Source organism: Furipterus horrens, unplaced genomic scaffold (assembly GCF_987537825.1).
Source record: "Furipterus horrens unplaced genomic scaffold, mFurHor1.1.pri manual_scaffold_2, whole genome shotgun sequence".
Taxonomy (NCBI): domain Eukaryota; kingdom Metazoa; phylum Chordata; class Mammalia; order Chiroptera; family Furipteridae; genus Furipterus; species Furipterus horrens.
This window is the reverse complement of record NW_028327172.1, coordinates 53604097-53626630: the sequence shown is the minus strand read 5'-3', so window position 1 is coordinate 53626630 and position 22534 is coordinate 53604097. Positions and strand designations below refer to the sequence as shown.

The window sequence follows — 22534 nt, the reverse complement described above, 5'->3', positions numbered from 1 at the left end:
TCCCCCAGAAATCCCCCCCACCCAGTCCATGCCCATGGGTCATAAATACAAGTTCTCTGGCTTCACCCTTTCCTATATTCTTTAAAAAAAAATTAATTAATTATTATTTTTTTAACAATAAAAAATCACAATCCCCCCCTCTTAGACTTAAGACCCTTTATAATCTTATAAAGGACAATGGGCGAAAGTCTCGTGCTCTTCTAGCTGCTTCAAGCTGGACATGGTCATCATCCTACCTACCCTTGGGTCCAGAAATCCCTAATAAGAGTGGGGGTGTGGAGGGCAGGGTGGCCTTCCCACATGGGGAAGGATCGTGCAGACTCTAGGTTGGTTGGCTCTCCCCAGACAATGGCATACTTGGTTTAACAGGCTGTCATCCTTGTTGTATTCTGGGGGCAACAGATTTGGCAACAGGGTTAAAAGACATCATTCAATCCATAACCACTAGATGACAAAAGGCAAGGATTAATTTTTCAATGTCCCACATTAGGGAAAAAAAGGGCTTCTTTGGAGGAAGGTGTGCCAGGCACATCTCACCTGTCCAAAACCCTTTTGCCCATTATACTTAGTTCGGGCTAAAGGAAATATTTTAGGTTTCCCCTCTCTCAGACCTCTGGGCCCTTTCTGTCCAAGCCATTAGGATAGAAAAAAAGAACCCAGTTTTAAAGTGAAGCCCCCAGACCACCACATTCTTCACCAACCCAGCCACTTAGTTCAGCCAAACTGTTGAGTCTCAGGAGGCAGTGATGCAGACAGGATTAAGTGAGGCCTATATGTACAGACAATCACTCAGGTAATGAGATCATAGGCTTATGCCCTTTGAAAACAGAGAACACATGTTAATTTATGCAACTTAACCCCAAAACAAGTCTCTAAATCTGTAAGACTGTCTCATTGGAAACACATCCAGTTGCAAGACATTTGACATTCTTCTTGCCTGTAAATTAAACATTTTTGATTATACTACAAACTAGTTTAACTTTCAAATGAAAACAAACTTTAAATGAAAAGAAACTTTAAAGACGGTTAGCTGCACTACTTTATAGTCTACCACTGAGCATTGTGATTTTCCTTGAATCACGATTTTTCTCCCTAAGAATACCTTCCTTGTCAGTAAAGGGACTGCATTAAGTATGTTTTTAATTTATCCTGTTCATTTGCATAAACACAACAAGAGCAGCAAATGATCACTTATGATCATTAGTTCTGCTTTGCTGGAACTTACACAAGGAACATTTAGGGTGAACCTCAGTCTGCCCTTCAGGGCACAGAAGCTGAGCCACATGCCTGGCATTCAGCCTTGCCTGTAAACACCTGTCTTTTCCAAGTCCTTCTGGTTTTCCATTGTGCCTTAAGGTCCCTTCTAGCCATATTTTAGGAAAACAACCTTCATTCCTTCCCTGGAAAGATTGCTGTGGACCGCACAACCAACCAAAGTACCAGTGTTCTTATTTTTTAGATTCAGTTGTTAATATTTGTGAGTTTGCTGTCATTTTAGTGTTCATAGTTTTGATCTCCTTTCTCTTAAGTAAGTCCCTTTGACATTTTTTATAATAATGGCTTGGTGATGATGAACTCCTTTAGCTTTACCTTGTCTGGGTAGCACTTCATCTGCCCTTCCATTCTAAATGATAGCTTTGCTGGATAGAGTAGTCCTGGTTGCAGGTTGCCTTTCATCACATTGATACTGCTTGCCAGTCCCTTCCTGCCTGCAAAGTGTCCTCTGAGAAATCAGCTGATAGTCCTGTAGGCAACCCCTGTAGGCAGCTCTCCGCCCCTCTCTTGCTGCCCCCAGGACTCTGTCTTTATGTTTCACCTTTGGCATCTCAGTCATGATGTGTCCTGGTGTAGTCCCTTCTGGGTCCAGCTTGCCTGGGACCCTCAGTGCTTCCCGGACCTGTATGTCCATCTCCTTTGCAAAATTTGGGAAGTTTTCCTCATTTTTTTCAATTCTTGCTTCCTCATTCTGCACTGGTTGACTGTTTTTTCTTCCTGATGTTCCAAATCATTGATTTGAACCCCGGTTTCCTTCCCTTCACCATTGGTATTGTGTGGATTTTCCTTCATTTCACTTAGCATAGCCTTCACTTCTTCCCTTATGCATTTGCTGTACTCAAGCATATCTGTCAAGCCTGTGAGCATCTTTATCACCAGTGTTTTGAATTCTGTGTCTGTTAGGTGACCTATCTCCTCATCTGTTAGGTTGGCTATCTCCTCATCGCTTAGCTCTCCCACTGGAATCTTGATATGTTCCCCCTTTTGGGCCATACTTCTCTGTCTCCTCATTCTGACAGGCTCCTGTGTTTGTTTGCCTCCCCATCCCAGGTAGAGCTGTCACTCCTGTTATGTTGTAAGGGGTGGAACCCTAGGGATTCATCAGTACAGGGTGACCTGTTTCAACACGTTATGGCACTGTATGTGGGGGAGGGGCCTGAGAGGGAACAAGCTGCCTGCCCAGCACTTACCCCTTTTCCAGGCACTTCTCACACTTCTGTATGGGACTGATGCCTCTCTAGCTGTTGCCCTGGCCATCATTACCAGAGTGGGTGGGTCTGCGGACGTTCTAGGACTGTGGGGGCTTTTTAAACAAATGGACTCTGCTAAGAGACTGGCAGTTTCTTCCTCTGCCCCAGCCCCCACTGGTTCGCACAGTCAGAAGGAATGAGGCTTGATTTTCTCTGGTTCTGGGAAAGTGAGCCGTGAGGGCTGGTGAGGAGCTAGGAATGCTTCCCAGGTGTCCCTCCTGACTTTTTAAAATGTGTGATTTCACTTTCTGCCAGCCTGTCACTGCCACCACTTCTGCAGCCACCAAACCGCATCCTCTCCACCCTGACTCTGCCCCTCCTACCTGTCTGGATGAGTATTTCTTCTTTATATCTTTGTTTGCTGGACTTCCATGCAATTTGATTTTCTGGAACTTCTGGTTGTTTATAGTTTTGAGGTAGTTTTATTCCTTCTTAGTTGTGGAGGGAGATATAGCGTGTCTGTCCACGTCTCCATCTTGGCCAGAAGTCCCAATAGTGTGACTTTCAACAGAGGTAGATACTGGTGTGATATCCCAAATGATCTGATGGCATCAGCAGTACCTCCATGTGTACCAGTCTGGGGACCAGATATGAGGTGAAGTGTAAGGAGCTTCCTGAAGAGATATGAGGGGTTCTTCCTTCCCATCAGTCACAGAACCTGGTAACCCCTTCTCAGGGACCCATGTGCCATACCTGGGGTGGATCAGAGAAATGGGAGACAGCCAAGAGCCTGAGAATTTACATGAAAGAGACCATTAAACTAGAAGTGAAAGAGATATTTAATTGAGAAATTTAAGTCCTCTTGGTCATGCAGATTTTGAGGAAGATTGGAGCAATGAAAGAAAATATGAAATGATAGGTTGTAAATCTGCAGCCCTATTACAGATATACTAATTTCTAGATGTATTGTTTCAGTGACCTGTGCAAGCAAGATTATATTTATCTTAGGTAAAGACCTAATGCTATGATCAGCTGGGCACTTTAGATTGTGATACACTCAAGCTACCTCGAAGGTGTGTACCATTAGCCCTGTGTATACAGAAACTTAGGACACAGAAGCTTTGAGATAAACATTGTGTCACAGATCACATATCTGGTAAGAGGCAGACAGCATTGGGCCCCAAGCCTATCGACCTGCGAAGCCTTGTGTTACACCTTGCAGCTGACTGTGGTGATCTAATTATGCTGTTGTCCTAGAAGTGCTGAAATCACTGATTCCCTCAGTCACCTGGGCAAACATGGTCATACACAGGAAGGAGCCAGAAACATGGGGATGAAAAAAATGATGAACACACTCAGAATGAGATTGTCCCCAGAAAGTCTTCAGATCCTCTTAGTAATCACATGTACTGTGTTTATAGTTCACAAAGCTTGTCATATTTCTTAGTTGATCTTCACAAAAACCTAGAAGCCAGTGTTCATTTTGTCCTCCTTCTACAGGTGAAGGAACCGGGTTTTAGAAGAATCAAGTAAGTTTAGGAAGGCATACCATTGCAGGGTGGAACTGAGACCCTCAGCCTGGTCTTTTTATTCTAAGAGAGATACACATCAGAAGACTGGGCCTTCCTATAAAGTTCAAGGACAGGAAGATAGTGGGAAACATTCTGTTATGCTCCCATCTTCTTCCTGCAAGTGGGGTACAGGCACCTTGGATCTCCCTCAGTCTTCTTCTACTCTGATTGGTGATGGCCTTTTGTGCCTGGCTGTGCTGTTCAGGACAAGTGAAGTCTGAATTGTTGAGAGGTGATGAATGGCAACGGTTTATTTCCCTTTCTCTAGTCTGAGGGTTGGCACCCCCTGCATCTGGGAAGCAGCTGCCCACATCTGGGATGTGGTGGCAGAGGGGCCTGTGCAGATGCTTGGCGACAGGCGAGCACAGTTACACAGGCTTCTGCTTCCAAAGCTTTTGAAAGAAGGTTGTGTGTGAACTCAGACCTTTTTGACCAGCTGGTTTGGCACCTGTTCCTCTCTGGTTTTGAAAAGTCAGAGAGGATGAGGGATAAGGGACAAATGCCACCCTACTGACTAGAGACCTGAAAGTCTGAATAAATTGTCTTCCACATAAAAAAACAAAAAGCTCTAAATGAATTGTGAATAGAAGAACTGATGTGTCTCTTATCTGTCTGCTGCCTGTTGACTTTGGCTGGGAGATAATCACCATGGTAATGAGCATCCTGACAGTCAGTTATTATTTATTCCTGATCATTCTCGTTCGCCATTGTTTTGACATGTAAAACCCTGAGAGAATATCAAGTCTCCAATGCTCTGCAGCATTGTGCTTTCTTTTTATGAACCACAACCTTGTCATTTCCCCCCTGGCTTTCTCTCCCTGCCTCCTCCCTTCCTGGCACCCTATTAATGCAAGAGATAAGGAGGGGGCTGAGCAGGTCACCTTCCAGACCTCATTTGCTCACTTCAGCCACAAGAGTTCTCTTACTGTGTGTTTTATGAAATGACCTATGAGCACCATTTACTCTGAAGGGTTCTTCTGTGTAACAGTTGAAATCCACATACTCTCAGGTGTCCACAATGTTAGCTTAAAGCTCTTACAGTGGTGAGGCAGTTGTACCACCCAAGCTTCCTCTTCTCCATCCATTGTAAAGGCAAATTATTTTTAGTCCTTATTATCTGTACTTCCCCCAACTGTGACACCAGAAAGGACATGATGAAAACCTGTCACTTCCTGTTTGTACATGTCCAACAGCTGATTTAATTCATGTTTTTAGTCAAGTGAAGTCTGCCCAGAGCTAATTTTCCTGTCAGGGAAAAGGTGGCCACACTCTAGTTTACTCAGTCTTGGCCTAAATTTTGTTTGGTCTCTGGGGAAAGTAAAAGTGTCCATATGGTTTTGTTCCTTTAACTAATCTGGCCACTTACTCAAATACATGGTGGAGGATACAAAAGCAATGGCTCCTTGTCTCCACAATTAATTTGGGCTTCACCCTGGCCTTTGTCCCATCCACCATTCCTTGTTCCCTGTGCGCTATTCAGGTCATCCATCACTTGGCTCTCTTTGGTTGGCATACTGTTTTGGACTCACTTTTCTGTTACATGTCAACATTTTCAACTACAATATACATACATTAAATTTTTCTCTCCGGATCCATAAATTGTACTGGGCACAAAAGTGTTTCCCTGCCTAACCCTCCATTTTCACCAGATCATGAAGAATAAATTCTAGGGCTTCCTCCTGCCTGAATTTTTTTGTTAGGGGGCAAGAAACAGGACTGTGAAAACTTTTTTTTCAACATGTTAAGGAATTTATCTGAAGAGTTACTTTTTTTATTATTGCTGTTCTATTACAGTTGTCCCCCATATTTCCTCCGTTGCTCGCCCCTGCTCAGCCCACTCCCAGCCCTCTCTTACAGTCAATTTTCTACCTGTTGTCTATGTCCATGGGTCATTCATACTAGTTCCTTGACTAGACCCTCCCTCTCCTTTCTCCATGTCCCCTGCTCCTGGTTCCTGTCAGTCTGTTCCTTGTTTCCATGGCTCTGGTTCTATTTTGCTCATTTGTTTATTTTGTTCACTAGGTTCTGGTATTAGGTGAGATCCTATGGTATTTGTCTTTCATCCTTGGCTTATTTCACTAAGCATAATACTCTCCAGTTCCATTCATGCTGTCACAAAAAGTAGGAGTTCCTTCTCTTTTTCTGCTGTGCAGTATTCCATTCTGTAAATGTACCACAGTTTTTTGATCCATTCATCTACAGATGGGCACTTAGGCTGTTTCCAGCACTTGGCTATTGTAAATAGTGCTGCTTTTAACATGAGCATACAGGTTCTTTTGAATTGGTGTTTCAGGATTATTCTGGTATAATCCCAGCAGTGGGATTGCTGGGTCAAAAGGCAGTTCCATTTTTAGTTTTTTGAGGAAATTTCATGCTTTTTTCCACAGGGGCTGCATCAGTTTGTATTCCCACCAACAATGCACTAGGGTTCCCTTTTCTCCACATCCTTGCCAGCACTTGTTGTTTGTTGATTTATTAGTGATGGCCATTCTGATCAGTGTGAGGTGGTATCTCATTGCAGTTTTAATTTGCATTTCTCTGATGGCTAGTGATATTGAGCATCCTTTCATATGCCAGTGGGCCCTTTGTATGTCCTCCTTGGAAAAGTGTCTGCTCAGGTCCTTTGTCCATTTTTTTTTAGTATATTTTATTGATTATGTTGTTATAGTCGTCTCAATTTTTTTACCTTTGCTCCCCTCTTACCAGTACCCCACTTCATTCCAGCAATCCAACCTCCATTAGTTCATGTCCATGGGTAGTGCATGTAAGTTTTTGGCTTCACCCTTTTCTATACTATTCTTAACTTCCCCCTGTCTATTTTGTACCAACCAATTATGCTTTATCCCTGCACCATTTCCCCATTTCTCTCCCTCCATCCTCCTAGCTGATAGCCTTCCAAATGATCCCCATACCTATGATTCTGTTCCTATTCTAGTTTGCTTAGTTGGATTTTGTTTTTATTTTTTAGATTCAGTTGTTGATAGTTGTGAGTTTGTTGTCCTTTTAACGTTCATAGTTTTGATCTTCTTTTTCTTAAGTAAGTCCCTTTGACATTTCATATAATAATGGCTTGGTGATGATGAACTCCTTTAGCTTTATGTTGTCTGAAAAGCACTTCATCTGCCCTTCCATTCTAAATGATAGCTTTGCTGAATAGAGTAATCTTGGTTGTAGGTCCTTGCTTTTCATCACCTGGAATACTTTCTAGCCAGTCCCTTCTTGCCTGCAAAATTTTTTTGAGAAATCAGCTGATAGTCTTATAGGCAACCCTTTGTAGGTAACTCTCTGCTTTTCTCTTGCTGCTTTTAAGATTCTCTCTTTATCTTGAAGCTTTGGCATTTTAATTATGATGCGTCTTGGTGTGGTCCTCCTTGGGTCTAGCTTATTTGGGTCTCTCTGTGCTTCCTGGACTTGTATGTCTATTTCCTTCGCCAAATTTGGGAACTTTTTCTTCATTATTTTTTCACATAAGCTTTCAATTTCTTGCTCTTCATCTTCTCCTTCTGGCACCCCTATAATTCGGATGTTGGTATGTTTAAAGTTGTCCCAGAGGTTCCTAAGCCTCTCCTCATTTTTTTTCAATTTTTGTTTCCTCATTCTGTACTGGTTGATTGTTGTTTTCCTCCTTGTGTTCCAAGTCATTGATTTGAACCCCATTTCCTTCCCTTCACCATTAGTTTTGTGTGGGTTTTTTTTTTTTCCATTTCATTTAGCATAGCTTTCACTTCCTCCCTTATGCATTTGATGTACTTAAGTATATCTGTCAAGCCTATGCGCATCTTTATCACCACTGTTTTGAACTCTATGTATGTTGAGTTCACTATCTCCTCAGCTATTAGGTTGGCTATCTTCTCATCATTTAGTTCTCCCACTGGAACCTTGATCTGTTCCTTCTTTTGGATACAAGATATCTGTATCCTCATCTTGAGAGGTTCCTGTGTTTGTTTGCCTCTGTGTCTTAGGTAGAGCTGGTGCACCTCTAATGTTTTAAGGGGTAGAGCCTTAGGTATTCATCAGTACAGGACAACTTGTTTCACCACGTTGTGGCGCTGTGTGTTGGGAAGGGGTCTGAGGGGGAACAATGCCGCTTGCTCAGTACTCACTCCCTTTCCAGGCAATTCTCTTCTTCTCCATATGGGACTGGCACCTCTCTAGCTGTTTCCCTGGCTGTCATCCCCAGAGTAGGTGGGTCTATAGATGTTCTAGGGCTGTGGGGGCCCTTTAAACAGGCGGACTCTCCTGAGAGACTGGCAGTTCCTCTTCCACCCCAACCCCCACTGGTTTGCATAGTTAGAAGCAACGAAGCTTTATTTTCCTCAGCACTGGAAATGTGAGCTCTGCAGTCTGGTCTGGTGCTAGAAGTGCTCCCCAGGTGTCCTTCCCTAGTTTTTAAAATGTGTGACTGCGCTTTCTGCTGGCCTGCCACTGCTGCTGCTACACTGCTTCCCCTCTGCCCCAGCTCTGCCACTCTTGCTTGTGTGGCTGAGGATTTTTTCTTTATATCTTTGTTTGTTGGACTTCCATGCAGCTCGATTTTCTGGAACTTTCGGTTGTCTCTAGTTTTGAGGTAGTTGTATTCTTTCTTAATTGTGGAGGGAAGTGCAGTGTGTCTGTGTAGGCCTCCATTTGGCTGGAAGTATCCTTTGTTTTGTTTTTTAATTTGGATTGTCTATCTTCCTGGTGTTGAGTCATAGAAGTTCTTTATATACATTGGAGAGTAAACATTTGTCTGAGGTAACATGGGAAAATATGTTTTTCCTTATGGTTAGTTCCCTTTTCATTTTTCTGATGTTTTCTTTAGCTGAGCAGTAACTTTTTAGTTTTATATAGTCCCATTTTTTTATTTTTCCCTTTATTTCCCTTGTCCTGGGAGATATATTGGGGAAAATATTCCTGTGGGGGATATCTGATATTTTACTGCCTATGTTTCCTCTAGGACTTTTATGATACCACAGATTACAATTTAAGTCTTTATCCATCTTGAGTTTATTCAGGTTTATCGTATAAGTTGATGGTGTGGTCTCATTTTTTTTGCATGTCCCTGTCCAGATCTCTCAACACCCTTTGTTGAAGAGGCTGTTTTTACTCCAACTTATGTATGTGCCCCCTTGTCAGATATTAAATGACCATAGAGACCTGTATTTATTTCTGGGCTCTTTATTCTTTTCCATTGATCTATAGGTCTGTTGTTATGCCAGTACCAGAGTGTTTTGATTACTGTGGCCTTGTAATATAATTTGATACCAGGTATTGTGATCCCTCCTAATTTATTTTTCTTTCTCAAGATTGCTGAGACTATTCGGGGTTGTTTATGGTTTCATATAAATTTTTGAAATACTTGTTCTAGGTCTATGAAATATGTCATTAGTATTTTAATAGAGATTTCATTGAATCTATAGATTCCTTTGGGTATTATGGACACTTTAATGATGTTAATTCTTCCAATCCATGAACATGGTGTATACTTCCATTTATTTGTATCTTCCTTAATTTCTTTTTTCAGTGTTCTGTAGTTTTTCAAATATAGGTCTTTTAAACTCTCAGTTAAGTTTATTCCTAGGTATTTTATTTTCTTGTTGTTATAGTAAATGGGATTTTTTTTCTAGTTTCTGTTTCTGGTATTTCACTGTTGGAGTATAAAAATGCCTTTGATTTCTGGATATTTACTTTGTAGCACACTATTTTGCCAAATTCACTTATTATGTCAAGTAGTTTTTTGTGGAGACTATAGGGTTTTCTATGTACACTATCATGTCACCCAAAAATAATGACAGTTTTACTTCCTCCTTTCCAATGTGGATGCCTTTTATTTCTTTTACTTGTCTGAGCAATGTGGCTAGAACTTCTAATACTATATTTAATAAAAGTGGTGAAAGTGGGCATCCTTGTCTTTTTCCTGATCTTTAGGTTTGCCCATTGAGTGTGATGTTGACTGTAGGTTTCTTGTATATGACCTTTATTGTGTTGAGGTAGGCCCCCTCTGTTCCCACTTTTCTGAGCATTTTTATCATAAGAAGCTGTTGTACTTTATCAAATACTTGGGATAATTTTTTCCATCCCTTCACTTTAGTCTCGCAGACCTTTCATTCTGAGGTGGGTCTCTTGTAGACAGCAAATATGTAGGTCATGCTTTCTTATCCATTCAGCTACCCTATGTCTTTTGATTGGAGCATTTAATCCATTTACATTTAAGGTTAATATTGGTAGGTACTTATTCATTGCCATTTTTTCCCTTTGTATCTGAGTTTCTCTCTCCCTCTCTTTTTCTTCATCTTCTTAAAGGAGTTCCTTTAGCATCTCTTGCAATGGCTGGTTTGGTGAAGATGTATTATTTTAGCCTTTTCTTTTGGTCTGGGAAACTGCTTATTTTGCCTTCTTTTTTAAATGAGGTCCTTTCTTGGTAAAGTAATCTTAGTTGCAAGCCTTTGCTTTTCATTACTTGAAATATTGTTTGCCATTATCTTCTGGCTTGTCGTGTTTTTGTTGAATAATCTGCTGATAGCCTTATTTGAGCTCCCTTGTATATTAGTAGCTATTTCTCCCTAGCTGCCTTTAAGATTCTCTCTTTGTCTTTGAATGTTGACATTTTAATTATGATGTGTATTGGGGTGGGCCTCTTTGGGTTCATTTTGATTGGTACCCTCTGTGCTACCTGGGCTTGTGTAACTCTCTCACATCAAATTAGGGAAGTTTTCTGTCATTACTTTTTCAAACCAGTGTTCTATCCCTTGCTTTACCCTCTAGTAGCCCTATGATATGGGTATTATTACATTTCATGTTGTCCTACAGCTCCTTTAAATCCTCTTTATTCTTTTTTCATTCTGTTGCTCTGGAAATTTCTTTCTATTTTGCCTTCCAGCTCGCTGATTCCATCCTCTGCTTCACCTAACCTGATTTTTGTTCCATCTACTGTGTTCTTCATTTCAGAATTTGCATTCTTCATTTCCTCTGGGATTTTATTGATAGTTTCTATGTCATTTTTCATGCTGGTGTAGTTCACAGTAAGTTCCTTGTAGTTTCTCTGGAGTTCTTTTTATTTCTTACTGAGCTCATTTAGTTTTCTTATAGCCATTATTTTGAACTCAAAATCTGATAGTTTGCTTGCCTCTGTTTCATTTAGCACTCTTTCTGGTGATTCCTCTTTTCCTTTCAATTGGGGGTTGTTTGTCTTCCCATTTTAGGTGACTCTCCTTGTTTGTTTCTGCTTCTTAGAATGTTGTGCTTTAACGCCCTGTCTTTGTGGTGTGATCTTCTGTGGTAGGAGACCTGTGAGAATCAGTGGTGCAGTTGTGTTGATCTCCTGAACTTGATGCTCTTGGGATTCCCTTTATGCCATTTATGTGGGTTGTCTCATTGTAATTGGGTTTTGATTGCTGTTGGGTCATTCTTTGGTGGGTCCTTCCCTCTGGCTAGCTGATTGAGAGTCATTCTGTCCACCATGTCTTGTATGCTGTTGCACAGGTACTGCCAGAACAAAACCAAACAGCTCAGGAAAGAAACCCCCACATGTAAAATAACCCTCACCCACAATCACACTATGAACAGCAAATGAGCCAGTGTTAATAAATGTGTCAATGAAGACTATGATAAGAAAGGAAAAACATATATGGAATCACTAACTGAAAGAAAATGATTTTTCAGAGGGTAGAAGGAGAAGCAATAAGCAAAGAGGGACAAGGTATGAGAGAAAGTAAAATTTACATCATAAATAAAAAAGGGAGGGAAGAGAAAAGGGAAGCTTATATTAGTTTTAAATAGAAGTTAAATATATATATATATAATGAGAGAGAGTGCAAAAATAAAAGAAAAAGAAAAGGAAAAATCAGGAACACATTGGAGAAAAAGATCCACCACAGCACTATTGACAACCAATGAGCAAATATTAATATATGTGGGATGGGAATAAGTGGGAAAAAGAAAGAAAGAAAAGCTTAAGATATATATAGGGGAAAAAGAAGTGATTTTGAGATTATAGAGGGAGAAGGAATACTAAGAATAAGGAATGAAAACCAGGCTAAGACAGGGAAAAATTCAAATTTAAAATGAAAATAATGAAAGAGAAGGAGGAAGGTAAAATGGAGTAGGATAGAGGAATAGTAAAATTAGTTTTGAAACATAAAAATAGTGAAGATCTAGGAATAAAGTTGAAGAAATGTAGTGACAACCAGCATATCTACAACCAACAAGCAAAGACAGGTCAAAGTGGAGAGAGAATAAGGTTATTTTAAGAACAGGAAAAAGAATGTGAGATGACTTATGACAAGAAAAATGGTTTTGAGAGGCTGGAGAGGGTAGAAACTGTAAGAGTGCAGAATGCAAACAAGTCATAGTAAGTTAGAAAATAGAATTTAAAACAAAAATAAGGAGAGCCCTCCACAACTATGAAGGAATACAACACTTTAAAAACTAGAGACAACCAGAAGTTCCAGAAAATTGAGCTGCATGGAAGTCCAACAAAGATATAAAGAAAAAATACTGAGCCAGACAGGTAAGAATGGCAGAGTTGGGGCAGAGAGGAAGCAATGGGCAGCGGCAGTGGCAGGCTAGCAGGAAGAGCAGTCACACATTTTAAAAAGTATGGAAGGACACCTGGGGAGCACTCCTAGCACCAGACCAGACTGCACAGCTCACAGTTCCAGCACCAGGGAAAATAAAGCCTCATTGCCTCTGACTGTGAAAAGCAGTGGGGTTTGGGGCAGAGGAAGAAACTGTGTCACAACATGTTGAAACGGGTCACTCTGCACTGATGAATACCTAAGGCTCTGCCCCTTACCAAGTAACAGGTTAGACAGTTCTACCTAAGACACAGAGGCAAACAAACATGGGAGCCTGTCAAGTTGAAGAGACAGAGAACTATGGCCCACTCTGCACTCCCTCTGCCGGTGCCCAGGTAAGTCGGTGCAAATGAAATTTTGTGTGTTGGTCCTTTAAAAGGCTCTCTGTGACTCCAGCCCTCTCTCCCTGGTAGGCAAAATCCCTTCCACATTTCACATCTGGATGTTATCTAGGTTCCTCTCTGGTTCTGATACTGTAGGCTGGGGAGTGAAGCTTGGGGTTTAGATCCCACACTTCTCAGGTGAAACCCCCCTAGCTGCCAAAATAGTTTTCTAGACCTTTAGCTGCTGCCCATGGGAGCCCAGCTAGCCCTCTCATGTCTCCTCAGCACTCCATACCAGTCACATTGTGCTGAAGCAATTTCTTCTGTCTGTGGTTATAAGGCTTCTCTTCAGCTATTGTTCAGTTGGTTATTCCAGATGATTTTTCCACAATTAAATTGTAATTCCAGATTGGTCCTGGGACGAGGTTAGTGTAACTTTCACCTACTCTTCTGCCATCTTGGATCCTCTCGCAGCAACAGGATTTGAGGTAGGACTAGGGCTTTCCAAGTCAGGGATGTAGTGGTGAGAGAGACAGGATGGTACTTACCACTGGGAGAAGATACTTGAAGGTTCGGGTACTGAAGCTCAGGTGGAGCAGTCTGGATTCAGAAAACTAAATTGTTTGCTGAACTGCGTTGAATGTTTCTCTTTCGGGCACATGTCATCCTTTTGCTGATATATTATCAACATAGCTGTAGTGTGGTATAGGATGAAGAATTCTGAGACTTGTGATGCCTTTTCACCTAGTAGCTACTTGCAGTGTTTTATCAAGTGGATTCATCTCCCTGAATTTCATTTTCTTATTTTAAATGTGGAAGTTTTAACATTCATCTCAGTCTGTGGCTATGAAGGTAATGGAAAAGTTTGTGAAGCACATTATTCAGATGCTGAGAGTCTATACCCTGGAAGAATTATTTTTATGTGTTACATATATTTTTAACAACCCAGCAATTCTACTTCTGAATATATATTCAAAGGAAAGGATAACAGCATTCCTAAAGCATATCAGCACTGTCATGTTCATTGTACTATTATTGTGTAATAGCTAAGACCTGAGAACAACCTAAGTGGATGTCAATAGATGAATGGATAAAGAAAACGTGGTATATACATACAAAGGAATATTATTTAGCCATGAGAAAGAAGAAAGTCCACCCTGACTGGTGTGCCTTAGTTAATTGAGTGTCTTCCTGCAAGGCAAAAGTCGCGCTTCAATTCATGGTCAGGGCACACGCCTGGGTGGTGGGTTTGGTCCCTGGTTAGTGTGCATACAAGAGGTAGCCGATTAATGTTTCTCTCTCACATCAATGTGTCTCTCCCTTTATTTCTCCTTCCTTTCTCCTCTCTCTAAAAATAAATAAAATAAAATAAAATAAAAAGAAGAAATTTCTGCCATTTACAATAACTTGTATGAACCTTGTGGGCATTATGCCGAGTAAAATAAGACAGACAGAAAAATAGAAATACTGTATAATATCACTTATATGTGGAATCTTAAAAAGTTGAACTCATAGAAACAGAGAATAGAGTGGTGATTGCTAAAGATTAGAGGCTTAGGGAAATGGGGAAATTCCGGTCAAAAATATGAACTTCTAGTTATAAGATTAACAAGTCCTGGGGATCTAATGTACAGTATGGTGATTATAATGGAAAGTTGCTGAAAGAATATGTCTTTAACATTCATACCACATACAAAAATAATTATGTGAAATTTTGGTTAATGCTATGATGGTAATTATTTTGCAATATATAAATATATCAAATCAACACATTATATACCTTAAACTCACAGTGTTTTAATATCAATTATATATCAATAAAACTGGAAAAAGGGCTGCAACTTTCTTTAGGGAATGTGGGGGAACATAACTGAAAGGAATAATAAATGCTCATAAAACAACTCTTTATGCCAAGGGGAGTCAGTTTTTGCCTTGTTGCTAAGGTCCCCATTGTTTCCTGGCTGTGTTTTGTGTGCCTGTGTCAGGAATTCTGTGGGCTCCTTTCAGGGACTTGGTGATGTTGGCCCGCAGATAATTAGATCAGTGTCATCACTTTCATTCTCCCCCTTTTTATTTCTGCTGGGACCATTTGCATGAAAATAGAAGTGGGTGGTAGTCCTTTCCCTTTAACAAGGCTTAGCTTCTTACTGGTGTAAGTTGGGGAGTCATATACATAGAGGGGCTTTGGAAAAAGTCTCAAGATGCCATGTGAGTGAGCCTGCTTTAATTGGGCCTGCAAGACCCAGGTGTTCAGCAAGCTGTTCACTTCCCTGGCATTTTGAAAACTTACCCTGATGACATAGAGAATCTACATTGGGGTTCATTATGATGCAGTTATTCAAGAGAAACTTTTAGGAGGCCTGAATTCTTTAGTAAAAGTAGTTCTGATATTAATAAATTTATCTATCTATCTATATATATATATATATATATATATATATTTGCAGGTCTTCCCTCTGCTTAGGGCTTATCAAAGAGCTAGACCTGATAAAAACCTTAAAGAGTTTTCCAGAATAAAGTTTTGGAAGAAGATATACATATTTTTTATTGATTTACTATAAAGCAATGGAGATTTAATAAATAGCTTTGGATTTAAGTGTCTGTCAAAACCAGATTTAAATATTAGTTCTTTCATTTACTTGATGAATTTACTCATCCTCTCTGCCCACTGCCCAAATAAAGAAAATAATCCCATTTACATTTGCATCAAAAATAATAAGTACTTAGGGATAAGTTTCACTAAGGACTAAAACATCTACACACTGAAAACTATAAAACATTGACATAAAAAATTGAAGAAGACACAAATAAATGGAAAGATAGTCTTGAGTTCATGGATTGAAAGAATTAAGGTTGTCAGAATGTCCACACTACACAAAGTGATCTACAAGTTCACTGCAGTCCCTATCAAGAATCAATGTCATTTTTTTATAAATAGAAAATAACAATTCTAAAATTCATATGGATTCACAAAAAATCCTCAAAGCACAAGCAATCTTCAGAAAGAAGGAGAGAGCAGACAGCACCACATGTCCTGATTTTAAACTATTATGGAACTATGGTAATGAAAACAGACACATAGACCAAGGGAACAGAATATGGAGCCCAGAAAAGGAGAATCTCAGGAAGAAATATGTAAGCACATTTGAGAAATCTTTGGCTATGACTGAAAAAAATACAAAGATGAAAGTGATTATGCCTTATGTTACATGGAGAGTAGTTGAAAAGAACAGCAGAAGAAAGAAGTGAGGAGTTTATGACTAGGTATGCAAGAGGACTTAGAGGAAATGAAACGTGAGGAAGAAGAAATAAAACACCAAAAGGGCAAGAAGCTGAAAAGGTGTTAGCTGCTGCTTTTATTTATTTTTGTGAAGTTCTGGAGACACTCTGCTGCAAGGGAATCCTGTCTTCAGACTAAAGAAGCCCCTTTATCATTTTAGATTTATACTTGGGTCCTAAGGAGAAGGAATGCATAGTGTATATTTTGAGCATAAAGTATTTTCAAATACTTTTCAGGGTGAAATCTGTAATGCAGATGACATCCTGCCCAATGAGTGCTGTTATGAAGTTAACTGTTCACAGGTGCCAGCCTTGATCCTGATGAGCTATGCACGCTAATGTGGGGCTACTCAACAGTCAGCCAATCTTCTATTGTTCCTTTGCTATAAATAAATCTATGTATATATAGTCAATTAATGGTTGACAAAGGTGCCACAATACACATGGGCAAAAAATAGTCTCTTCAAGAAATGGTATTGGGAAAACTGGACATTCATATGAAAAAGATTGAAATCAGACACCTATCTTACACCATACAGAAAAATTAACTCTAAATGGATCAAAGACTTAAATGTAAATTCTGAAACTGTAAACCTCCTAGGAAAAACACATAGGAGAAAAAGCTCATTGACAATTTTTTTCCATATGGAAAATAAAAGCAAAAAGATGCAATGGGATTTTATCAAACTAAAAAGGTGCAAAGCAAAGGAACCAATCAACAGAATGAAAACACAATATACTGAATGAGAACTATTTGTAAAATATATGTCTGATAAGGCAAGGGGTTAATATGCAAATAATATAAAAAACTACAACTCAATGGCAAAGCATCAAGTAACATTAAAAATGGACAAAGAACATGGGTATACATTTGTCTAGACATACAAATGGCAAAGAGGTATATAAAAAGGTGCACAATACCACTAATCATCAAGGAAATGCAGAGAAAAACCACAATGAGATATCACCTCATAACTGTTAGATGGCTATTATATAAAAGAGAAGAGATAATAATTGTTGGCGAGAGTGTGGAAAAAAGAGAACCCTGGTAAACAGATGGTGGGCAGGTAAATTGGTATAGATGCAGGTAAGTTATCACAGATGTTAATTTTGAAACCATGCCAAGCCTCACATCTGGGTTATTTACCATTGTAACATATTTTTATGCTTTTGATTTTTTAAAATTAATTTTAATTATAGGTGAAATATATTATATTAGTTTCAGGTGTAAAGCACAGGGATGCAACACTTATATACCTTATAAAATGATCACCATAATAACACTAGTAATCAACTGTCATTGTACACAGTTATTATGATATTGACTGTATTTCCTACGCTATACATTGCAGTTCTGTGACTTATTTTATAACTAGAAGTTTGTACCTCTTAACCCCATTCTTTTTTTTTTATATCCATCCTCCCACGCCCTCTTCTCTCTGGCAAACATCAGTTTATTCTCTTTATCTATGAGTTTGTCTTTGTTTTGTTTTGTTTGTTAACTGATTTTGTTTCTAGGTTCCACATATAAGTGAAATCATATGGTATTTGTCTTTCTCTGTCTAATTTATTTCATTTAGCATAATACTCTCTAGGTCCATTCATGTTGTCACAAATGGCAAAATTTCATTCTTTTTTATGACTGAATAATATTGCATTACATATAAATACACATACCACACTTTCTTTATTCATTTATTGATGGACATTTAATTGCTTCCATGTCTTGACTATTGTAAACAATGCTGCAGTGAACATAGAGGTGCCTATATCTTTTTGAATTACTGTTTTTGTTTTCTTCAAATAAATACCCACAAGTGGAATTGCTGGATCATATAGTAGTTTTATTTTTAATTTTTTAGAAATCTCCGTACTACTTTTCTTTTTTTAGTTTGAAAGTATGTTTATTAAACCTAGGGACAGTGAAACAAGGAAGGGCTTAGAAGAAGCAACAGGGGAGATGCCAAGGCAAGGCTGCTTTATCTCACTGAAAAGTAAGAGAAAAGGGGGCCTTGGAGACAGGTTTAGAGAGTTAGCCTGGGATGAGCTTCCACTGCCCATTGCTCCTCTGGTTGCAAGCCTTGTGGGGGTCTCTTGGAGTTTAGTGGATGCAAACCTGAGAGGGAAGAAGAGGAGGAAGGGAAAGGTGCAAGTGTGCTCCAGGGAGGGATAGTACAGTACACTCCATACTATTTTCAATAATGGCTGCACCAGTTTATAATCCCACCAACTGGGCAAAAGCATTTTTTGTTTGTTTGTTTCTTCCATCCTGGCCAACACTTGTTATTTGTTGTATTCCCGCCCCACCCCCACCCCACCCAAGGACAGAGTGCAAACGTAGTCCCCCACCATGGCAAGTTATCCAGTCAAGTTTCCCATATTTAGGCGAATTGCAGGGGTCACCACACCTGGAGTGCAATGGATAAGCCTCTCCTTGGGAAAACCACCTTCGTGGTCATGGTATCTCCCCAGCCAGGTTAAGTATTATTTGTTTGTTTGTTTGTTTTTCTGTTTTATCAATGTGCAGTTGCCTCTCATGCGCCCCCAACTGGGGACCTGGCGTGCAGCCTAGTCACGTGCCCTGACTGGGAATCGAACCAGCAACACTTGGTTCACAGGACGACGCTCAATTTACTGAGACACAACAGCCAGGGCTTGTTGTATTTTTGATAATAGTATTCTGATGGGTGTAAGGTGATATCTCATTGTGGTTTTGACTTGTATTTCCCTGATGATTAATGAGGGTGAACATTTTTTACTGTATCTGTTAGCCATCTGTATGACTTCTTTGGAGAAATGTTCATGCAGTTCCTCTGCCCATTTTTACATTAGATTATTTGTTGATTTTGATGTTGAGTGTATGTGTAATTTATGCACTTTAGATAGCAACCCATTATTGGATATGTCATTTGCAAATATCTTTACCTATTTAGTAGGTGGCCTTTTCATCTTCCTGATGGTTTTCTTCACTGCACAAAAGCTTTCCCAACATTGTTTAGTGAAGAGACAGTTTTCTCCCTGTTGTAAAAATAAATACTGCCTATTACATAGTTAGTGTTCAATAAATAAGAACTACAGTAGTCCCCCATTATCTATGGCTTTGCTTTATGCAATTTCAGTTACACGTGGTCAAGTGTAGCAAAAAAATATTAAATGAAAAATTGCATAAATAAAGAGTTTATATATATATATTTATTAGCTTTGTTGAAGTTCTCACTGAGCTTATCTATTCTTCTCTCAAGCACATGAGCTTTTTAATAACTAATGCTTTGAATTTGTTATCTGCTACATTGCTTGTTCCCATTTCACTTAGTTCTTTTTCTGGGGGTTTATTCTGTTCTTTTGCTTGGAATATATTTCTGTTTCCTTATTCTGGCTGTCTCTCTGTGTTGTTTCTATGAATCAGGTATAACAGCAACCAATCCCCCATCTCTGAGTGGCCTTGTGTAGTAGCTTCCCCTTTGTAGACAGTGCATACCAGGTGTCTTTGGCCAGCTGAAGCTGCAGCTAGAGTTGGTATGGGTTGTTCCATGGAGACTTACGGGCAAGTTTCAACAGTTACCTTGGCAAGCTGGTTGGAGCTGAAACTGGTGGTGGTGGGAGCACTAGGGGCAGACTGTGCCAGGGCTTTTTTATGCCAATAATAAACTCTCAGAAATGGAAACTAAGAAAAAAATCCTATTTACAATTGCCTCAAAAAATATATACCTAGGTATAAATTAAACCAAAAAGGTTAAAAACATGTACTCAGAAAATTAAAAGAAAAAGAAACTGAAGAAGATACAAATAAATAGAAGCATATACTGTGCTCATGGACAGGAAGAATTAATATTACTAAAATATCCATACTAACCAAAACAATCTATAGATTCAATGCAATTCCTATCTAAAAAAATGGCATTTTTCACAGAACTAGAACAAGTAATCCAAAAATTTATATTGAACCACGAAAGACCCAAAATAGCCACAACAATTCTGAGGAAGAACAAAGTTGGGCGTTTCACACTACCTGGTATCAAATTAGACTACAAGTCTATAATAATCAAATCAGCATGGTAATGGTATAAAAGCAGACACAGATCAATGAAACAAAATAGAGAGTCCAGAAATAAACCCTCACTTATATGGTCAATTAATATATAACAAAGGAGGCAAGAACATACAATGGAGTAAAGACATTTTATTCAATAAATGGTATTAGGAAAATTGGACAGATATATAAAATAAAACAGGGGACTAGACCACTCTCTTACACTGTACACAAGAATACACTAAAAATGGATTAAAGACTTAAATATGACACAAAACCATAAAAATCCTAGAAGAAAACATAAGCAGTAAAATCTGACATTTCTCTTACCAGTATTTTTTTCTAATACTGGGTTGGTCAAAATGTTAATTTTTTTTTCATAAGATGGCTCTAGTAGTGCTTTGTTATCTTTAACTTTGTTTGTAATACTTTGTTAGATTGTATTGAAACAGCTCTCCTCTCAGCATGCATTAAAAAATCTTACCAAAAAGCCCTGGCTGCTGTGGCTCAGTGGATTGAGCATTGGCCTGCAAGCCAAGTGTCACTGGTTCGATTCCCAGTCAGAGCATATGACTAGGTTGCACGTCAGGTCCCCAGTTAGGGGCGCGAGTGAGAGGCAACCACACAGTGATGTTTCTCTCCCTCTCTTTCTCCTTTCCCCTCTCTCTAAAAATAAGCAAACAAACAAACAAATAAATTATTTAAAAAAAATCTTACCAAATTGGTGAATTTTGTTGTGGCCATTTTAATATTGAAGATGGTAGAAAATACACATTTTCAGCATATTATGCTTTATTATTTCAAGAAAGGTAAAAACTCATTCTCAGCATTTCCTCCAGTAATTTCCAGAAATGTGAAAATCAAAAGGGAAAGAATATATTAATGTCTATAAAAGTCTTCAAGAATGAAGCAGGGCCTGCCATTTTACTTATAAGGTAGTAAGTTAGCCTGTTACTGTTTCTTGGATGCTAACAGAATAAACAAGACTGCTGGGTCAGAGACAAATGACTTTTATTACTTGTTACAAAGTAGTAGCCACAAGTTCATGTTCATTTACATCCATCTCCCACGTCCCTGGGTACCCACAGGGATGATTCAAAGAGCCTGTAATAGATTTCTGCATCTGCAGTGGTTGCACTACGATAGATGAAAAACTAAACTTGCTACTCCGAAATGCCCTGGCAAGAACCCCCATTCCACAGGTATCTGGATCTGGTCTTCACAACCCTCAGCTAGAAGCATTTAACACATAGAAAACCAAGATGAAAACACAGAAAACCCTGAAATCACGGATGGTGGATGATGTTGGAACATATCCTGCAAGAGGGGCCTCAGTAGCCTGCCTCCTCCTGGTAGTGGGGGGGGGGGGTTTACTCTCGGGCCTTCCCTGGGCTGGGACAGTTATCCACCAATCCTGGAACCGCATCAGCCACTGGCCCTTGTGGGCAGCACTTGGGGTCATATCTGCTGGTTCAGGCCAGAGACCTGGCCACCCTGGTTGGTGCCCTGGGTTTAGCCCATCAGTCCAGAGATGGAAGAGTTGTCACATTTGTTGGTCCCCAGTTTGGTGTCATGGATGTGCCACTGGGTGCCAGGAGTTACTATGCCTGATGGGCTGGCACACTAGTTGTAGCCCATCTGAAGCACAGTGACATCCTAGAGGTTCTGATTCTGCTTCTCCATGCCAAACGACAGCCCCTTTTCTTGGCCTCCCTTTTTGGAGCCAGAAGAGACACCTGAACCTGTGCCATATTCTCACTCTCACACAGGTCACTGGGCACAAACAGGTCCATGGATTTCACGCCGTAATTCTCCATGGCCTTGATGAAGCTGCAGAGGTTTTCCATTTGCTGAAACTTTTGAGTGGAGTGGGACTACTGGGGACTATAGTAGTCCCTCACTATATCGTGGTTCACTTATTGCGGCCTCACTGTATCACGGGATTTTAAAAAATATATTTAATTATTTATTGCGGAATTTTCACTATATCGTGGGATTTTGTGGTACTGTATACATATGTTGTTAAAGTTATGTAGGTTTAAGAGTGTAGAATATGTATAAGAACATAAGTGTGTTTATAAAAGTGAGGAAAAGGTTAATGAGGGAGTGGGAAAGGTTAATAAGGGACTGGGAATGGTTTATAAGTGTGTGGGAAAGGTTTATAAAGCCTTAAAATATATATAAATACTAAAATAAATGTAAGGTTCCTACTTCGTGGATTTTAACCTATCACGGGGGCAGGGGAGAGGTCTAGAACGTCACACCCATGATAAGTGAGGGAATACGGTAATCCTGGCTGCAGCTTATTCAT

The 22534-nt window shown here is 39.6% G+C and overlaps 1 non-coding gene and 1 pseudogene across 1 annotated transcript; both read right to left on the bottom strand.

Moving 5' to 3' along the window:
• Positions 1 to 18513: 18513 nt before the first annotated feature.
• Positions 18514 to 18678, bottom strand: LOC150018575 (U1 spliceosomal RNA). Its single transcript, XR_016509590.1, has one exon. It is a non-coding gene; the product is annotated as a U1 spliceosomal RNA (small nuclear RNA).
• Positions 18679 to 21164: 2486 nt separating this feature from the next.
• On the bottom strand, positions 21165 to 22218 carry LOC150018574 (calponin-2 pseudogene; annotated as a pseudogene).
• Positions 22219 to 22534: the final 316 nt, after the last annotated feature.